Genomic DNA, 7,112 nt, shown 5'->3' with positions numbered 1-7,112 from the left:
CCACTAAGGTTGATATTAGACTTCAGATGCAGTATATAGGGGACCACTAAGGTCTATATAAAAGAGACTTCAGATACAGTATTAGGGGACCAGTTAAGGTCTGTATAAAGAGACTTCAGATCCAGTATTAGGGACCACTAGGGTCTATATAAAAGAGACTTCAGATCCAGTATTAGGGACCACTAGGTCTATAAAAAGAGACTTCAGATCCAGTATTAGGGACCACTAAGTTCTATATGAAGAGACTTCGATACAGTATTAGGGACCCTAAGGTCTATATAAAGAGACTTCAAATACAGTATTAGGGACCACTATCTATTGAAAGAGACTTCAGATCCAGTATTAGGACCACTAAGGTCTATATAAAGAGACTTCAATCCAGTATTAGGGACCACTAAGGTCTATATAAAGAGACTTCAGATACGTATTAGGGGACCACTAAGGTCTAATAAAAGAGACCTCAGATCCAGCATTAGGGGACCACTAAGGTCTATATAAATCAGAATCAGAATCAGAATCAGAAATACTTTATTGATCCCCGAAGGAAACTCTGTGTTGTAGTTGCACTTTATAATAGAGTAGAAATACAAGAAATAAAGAATATAAGGAATTGGATACGTACGGTTTTTACATAAAGGAATGTTATTATACATTATTTACATAATTCACATAATTAAGGATTTGGAATGGTGAAAAGTTAAATAATAATATAATAATAATAATAATAATTGTGGTATTTGAGATTGCACACATGTCAGGCCAGTGTTATTGCACAAACCAGATAATACAGATAATATTGTCCAGTTTCAACCTCTCTAAGTGGTGTGTGTGTGTGGTGTGTGTGTGTGTTTGTGTGTGTGTGTGTGTGTGTGTGTGTGTGGGTGTGGTGTGTGTGTGTGTGTGTGTGTGTGTGTGTGTGTGTTGGTGTGTGTGTGTGTGTGTCAGACACTTAGAGGGAGGAGTTAAAAAGTTTGATGGCCACAGGCAGGAATGACTTCCTGTGGCGCTCTGTAGTGCATTTTGGGAGAATGAGTCTGTCACTGAAAGTGCTCCTGTGATTGAGCAACAAGCCGTGGAGTGGTGCGAGACATTGTCCAGATGTGCATGTGTTTGGACAGCATCCTCTATCTGATACCCCCGACGAGAGTCCAATCCACCCCCACGACGTCACTGCCTTGCGAATCAGTTTGTTGAGTCTGTTGCGTCCGCTACCCTCAGCCTGCTGCCCCCATGCACAGAAAGAGGATAGCACTGGCCACCACAGACTCATAAAACATCTTCAGCATCGTCCTGCAGATGTTGAAGGACCTCAGCCTCCTCGAAAATAGAGACGGCTTTGGCCCTTCCTGTAGAGGGCTTGAGTGTTCTTGGCCCAGTCCAGTTTTTGTCCAAGTGCACTCCCAGGTATTTGTAGTCCCTCCACGATGTCCACACTGACCCCCTGGATGAACAGGGCTCACTGCTGCCTTGGCTCTCCTTAGATCCCACCACCAGCTCCTTGGTCTTTGTCCAATTGAGCTGGAGATGGTTCTGCTCACTCCATGTGACAAAGTCCCCCACCACAGCTCGGTACTCAGCCTCATCCCCCTCGCTGATACATCCACCACAGCAAGTCATCAGAAACTTCTGAAGATGGCAGGACTCTGTGTGGTAGTTGAAGTCTGTGGTGTAGATGGTGAAGAGAAGGGAGAGGGACAGTCCCCTGCGGGGCCCCGGTGTTTGCTGACCACTCTGTCTGATACACAGTGTTGCAGGCGCACATACTGTGGTCTGCCAGTCAGGTAGTCAACAATCCAGGACACAGGGGGGATCCACCTTCATCGCTGTCAGCTTCTCACCCAGCAGGGCGGCCGTATGGTGTTGAAGCACTGGAGAAGTCAAAAACATGACCCTCACCGTGCTTGCCGGCCTGTCCAGGTGGGCGTAGATGCGGTTGAGCAGAGATGATGCGTCCTCAACTCCCAACGGGGCTGGTAGGCGAACTGGAGGGGTCCAGGAGAGGTCTCACCATGGGCCGCAGCTGTTCCAGAACCAGTCCTCCAGGGTCTTCATAATGGGAGTCAGTGCCACGGTCTGTAGTCCTTGGCGTCACTGGGACGTGGCGTCTTTGGCACAGGAACGAGGCAGATGTCTTCCCAGCATGGGGACCCTTGGAGACTAAGGCTCAGTTGAAAACAGGGTGAAAGACTCCCCCATAGCTGAGAGGCACAGGCTTTGAGCACCCCAGGATGGATACCATCAGGGCCTGCAGCTTATTAGAGTGGGTCTGGTCAGCTGTCTTCTCACCTGTCAGCATTGAGCACACAGAGTCACAGGTGGGGTAGGGGGAGGGGGAGTCAGGCTGGAGAGAGGTGTTAACCGGAGGGCTAGAGGAGGGGAGGTAGGGCTCTCCTGGAAGGAACAAGGGACAGTGAGGGGGGGAGGGGGAAGTAGTGGGGTTGGAGTTGGACAGCAGTTGTGTTAATGGGGGGATGGGCAGAGCAGGAGCATCAAATCTGTTAAAGAACAGATTGAGTTCGTTGGCCCTGTCCAAGCTGCCTTCACTCCTCTGCTGCCGCTGGTCTGAAGCCAGTATGGTCCCTTCCGCTCCAGACCTCCCCATGTTGTTCTGCTGGAGTTTTACGCTCCAGCTCCTCCTGTACTTCTCCTTAGCCTCCTGATCTTCACCTTCAGGTCCCCCTGAATGGCCCTCACCTCCTCCCTATTCCCAGCTCTGAAAGCCCCCTCTTAGCACTCAGGATGTTCTTGATGTCCTTTGTTACCCACGGTTGTTGTTTGGGTAACACTGACATTCCTTGCTGGGACAGTGCAGTCCACACAGAAGTTTATGTAATCTGACACTCATCAGCCCACTATGTCCTCTCCATGTGGCTCACAGAGTGCATCCCAGTCTGTCACCTCAAAACATCCCTGAAGTGTCTCATAGGCCTCCTCCGACCACCTCCTCACTGTCCTTGAGGTCAGAGGTTGCCTTTTCACCAGAGGCACATAGCAGGGTTTGATGTGAACCAGGTTGTGGTCGGATCTGCCCAGTGGGGAGGGAAGAGCTGTACGTCCCTGACATTACATACAGCGTCCAAGTCCTCTCCTCTTCTGTATGGCAGCTCACGTACTGGGTGAAGTTGTTAGTGTGAGGTCATGGTAATGGTTGAAGTCACCCGAGATCACAATGAGGCACCGGTGTTGAGTCTGGAGTTGGGCAATGGCGGTGGTGTGACGTTACACGCCGACGCTGTGGTTGGCCGAGGGCGGAATGTAAACAGCAACGGCGATGGCATGTGAGTATTTCACGTGGCAGATAATATGTGCCGATCCCACAGCGAGCGGTTCAATGTCCGGCTACAGATACGCTGTTTAACCGTACATGTGACCGGGATTACACCATCTGTTGTTAACTAGAACAGAGCCCCCCCCTTTACGCTTACCGCTCTCTGGTGCAGTCCCTGTCGGCCCGACAGTCTGAAAGCCTTTGATGAGAGACGTTGTGGTGCTGTCGGGTCCCGATGTAGTCCAATCTCCGTAAGCACATTAACTACACTCCCTGTATCCCGCTGACTTCCGGACTAACGCTGTAGCTCGTCCATCTTATTAGCCAGTGACCCACATTGCCCATGATATGAGAGAGGGGAGACACGTCTTAACTCCTTCTCCTAAGCCTTCGTTGCCTGGACCCCTCTCTCTTCCCTGCCGTTTCATTCCCACCTCTGCATCCTCGATGTGTCCTCCTCCAGATTTCCGTGGGAGATGTCTGTGGCCGGGGCCCCAAGACGGCGCCTTGTTCGGCTTCAGCGCAATCAGCTGGTCCCGAGTGTAAACAAAGCGGGCATTAATTGCTTCGCGACGGTGCCATGGCTTTCCAAATTCTCCCAACTCGCATAATTTGGGAAGTGTAGTAAAGTTGTGACTTAGTGTCTGGAAGTCACACACGTAAGAACAAAAAAAGACGGTTGAAAAGAAACAAAAAGACAATTAAAGTTAAAGTAAAGGACTGAAGACGGAGCAACTACAACAGGCTGCTGCACGTTGGCGCATGCGCACTGATAATGCACTGATAAAGAGACTTCAGATACAGTATTATGGAGCCACTAAGTGTCTATATAAGAGACTTCAGATACATAGTATAGGGACCACTAAGTCTATAAAAGAGACTAATACATTGGGACTCATTAGGTACCATTCTATACATAAAGCAAAAGTAGAAATGAATGAATATTGGCAGAATTCCATTGATCGCTAAGTTCAGGTCCTGCGTCCTGCATGCAGGTCCACTGCCACAGCGTACATGTTATTAATATCTCCAGTGTTTTCTTTCTGTGAAAATCAGCGTCCTTTGAAGAATCAATACAAGCATAATTCCTCTGGAATTTTAATACTTCATTATTGCACAGCGTCCCGGCCACACCGATGCGTCTCATTTGCTTCACGCCGTCCTCTCATTACTTTTTGTCGGAGATTGCCTTTGAACATGTTTCATGGAATCACCTTTCACGTTCTCCCCCCCATTCTCTCCCCTCTCTTTCTGCCAGTGCTCTTTCCATTGGGAGCCGTGTCATGTGTTTAATTGCCGCCAGGTGACCAGGAAGCCAAAAACAAATTAACCTTGTCAGCCCAGAGCCATCCCTCTCTTCTCGCTCTCCCTTCCTCTCCTCCATCCAACGCATCAATTAAGTTAAGCCGCCGTGGCCCTCGGTTTCACGGCTCAGACTCGGTGTACACAAAGACGGGGGGAGATAGAGACTTGAGATTAGAGTATAGAGAGGGATATGGTGGGATTTACACAGAGGGGAAAAAAAGAGAAAACTGACAACCGGACAATGAGTGAGAGGGAAAAAAAAAAGAAGACTGAAGACGGAGCAACTACAACAGGCTGCATGCACGTTGGCGCATGCGCACTGATAATGCACTGATAAAGAGACTTCAGATACAGTATTAGGGGACCACTAAGGTCTATATAAAGAGACTTCAGATACAGTATTAGGGGACCACTAAGGTCTATATAAAAGAGACTTCAGATACAGTATTAGGGGACCATTAAGGTCTACATAAAAGCAAAAGTAGAAAATGAAATGAATATTGGCAGAATTCCATTGATCTGCTAAAGTTTCAGGGTCCTGCGTCCTGCATGCAGGTCCACTGTCACAGCGTACATGTTATTAATATCTCCAGTGCTTTTCTTTCTGTGAAAAATCAGGCGTCCTTTGAAGAATCAATACAAGCATAATTCCTCTGGAATTTTAATACTTCATTATTGCACAGCGTCCCGGCCACACCGATGCGTCTCATTTGCTTCACGCCGTCCTCTCATTACTTTTTGTCGGAGATTGCCTTTGAACATGTTTCATGGAATCACCCTTTCAACGTTCTCCCCCCATTCTCTCCCACTCTCTTTCTGCCAGTGTCTCTTTCCATTGGGAGCCGTGTCATGTGTTTAATTGCCGCCAGGTGACCAGGAAGCCAGAAAAACAGAATTAACCTTGTCAGCCCAGAGCCATCCCTCTCTTCGCTCCTCCCTTCCTCTCCTCCATCCAACGCATCAATTAAAGTTAAGCCGCCGTGGCCCTCGGTTTCAACGGGCTCAGACTCGGTGTACACAAAGACGGGGGGAGATAGAGACTTGAGATGTAGAGTATAGAGAGGGGAATAGGTGGGATTTACACAGAGGGGAAAAAAAAGAGAAAACTGACAACCGGACAGAATGGATGAGAGGGGGAAGACGGAGAAACGAGACAATGAGCCAAGGAAAGATAGACACACAGTCTTGGAAGATAGACTGGAGGAGGGATAAAGTCGGATTCAGCTGCTGCAGGATTTAGACAAGAGGATGATGGCACAAAGGCAGCCGCAGTGACAGAGAGAGAGAGAGAGGGAGAGATAGAGCGTGTTAGAGAGATGGAAAGAGATATCTATGTTAGTGTGACTGTAGAGAAAAGGTGTGAGAAGTAGAAGGTGAGATGGGACAGGAGAGGATGCTAAGAATACAGAAGTACTGCGGGGACAGGGACAGAGATAACCTAGTCTGGTATTGCTAGACCTTCCTCCACAGCTCTGCGGAGGAAAAGGGAGGGAGGGGCACCTCTTTAAACCAATCACAATCAGTTTGGGCGCCGCTTAGCGCCGGACGGAGCCGCGACGCCTCTTAGAGCTGGGCGTTATATGGATATTATATTGATGTCGTGATATGAGACTTAAGTGTTGTCTTTATCTGGTTTTAACGGCTGCATGACAGTAAAGTGATGTCATTTTCTCTTTATTTGTTTTACCTTTACCCACCAATTGTCAACACTATAATATTGCCGCAATATCAACATCAAGGTATTAGGACAAGAATATCGCGATATCTGATTTTTTGTTTTATTTTTTATTTGTTTATCTTCCCTAACCCTTTTTAACCCTCATGTTGTCCACGTGTTGTCCACATGTTATCCTCATGTTGCCCTCATGTTGCCCACGTGTTGTCCACGTGTTGTCCACATGTTGTCCACATGTTGTCCACATGTTGTCTTCATGTTGTCTTCATGTTGTCCACATGTTGTCCACATGTTGTCCACATGTTGTCCACATGTTGTCCTCATGTTGTCTTCATGTTGTCTTCATGTTGAACTCTGTATGAACCATGTGTCTTCTGTTGCCCTCATGTTGCCCTCGTGTTTGTCCCCATGTTGTCCCATGTTGTCTTCATGTTGCTTCATGTTGTCTTCATGTTGCCCTCATGTCCTCTGTTGTCCCCTTTTGTCCCCATGTTGCCCTCATGTTGCCCATGTTGCCCTCATGTGTTGTCCTCATGTTGTCCTCATGTTGTCCTATATCAATGTTCTTTTTAAAAATAAAATAAAATAACATAACATAAAAATAAAAAATAACATGATTGATTCCACACAACGCTCTTTGCCAAGTACAAATCTCTACTTTCATTTATTTTGGGTCTTATTCAATTTTAAAGCATTGTAAAACAAATGGAAGTGTTTTTGAAATAGTATTGAGTAAAAGTTGACATATTCCAGTCTGTGATTATCCATCAACATCCATTCCTTTAATTTTAGTCTCAACAATTTCTGCTTTTCTAACTCAAACATTAGGTGTTTCCTACAAATGAGGTTCATTGACCATAAATT

The 7,112-nt window shown here is 47.0% G+C and overlaps 1 long non-coding RNA gene across 1 annotated transcript in view; it reads left to right on the top strand.

The window, feature by feature from the left end:
- Window positions 1-7,112, top strand: part of LOC116698096 (uncharacterized) — a 21,243-nt gene that overhangs the window by 4,848 nt on the left and 9,283 nt on the right. The window lies entirely within an intron of this gene.

Source organism: Etheostoma spectabile, chromosome 11 (assembly GCF_008692095.1).
Source record: "Etheostoma spectabile isolate EspeVRDwgs_2016 chromosome 11, UIUC_Espe_1.0, whole genome shotgun sequence".
In the NCBI taxonomy this organism is placed as follows: Eukaryota; Metazoa; Chordata; class Actinopteri; order Perciformes; family Percidae; genus Etheostoma; species Etheostoma spectabile.
The sequence above is the reverse complement of the archived record's forward strand: the minus strand, read 5'-3'. Positions and strand labels throughout refer to the sequence as shown.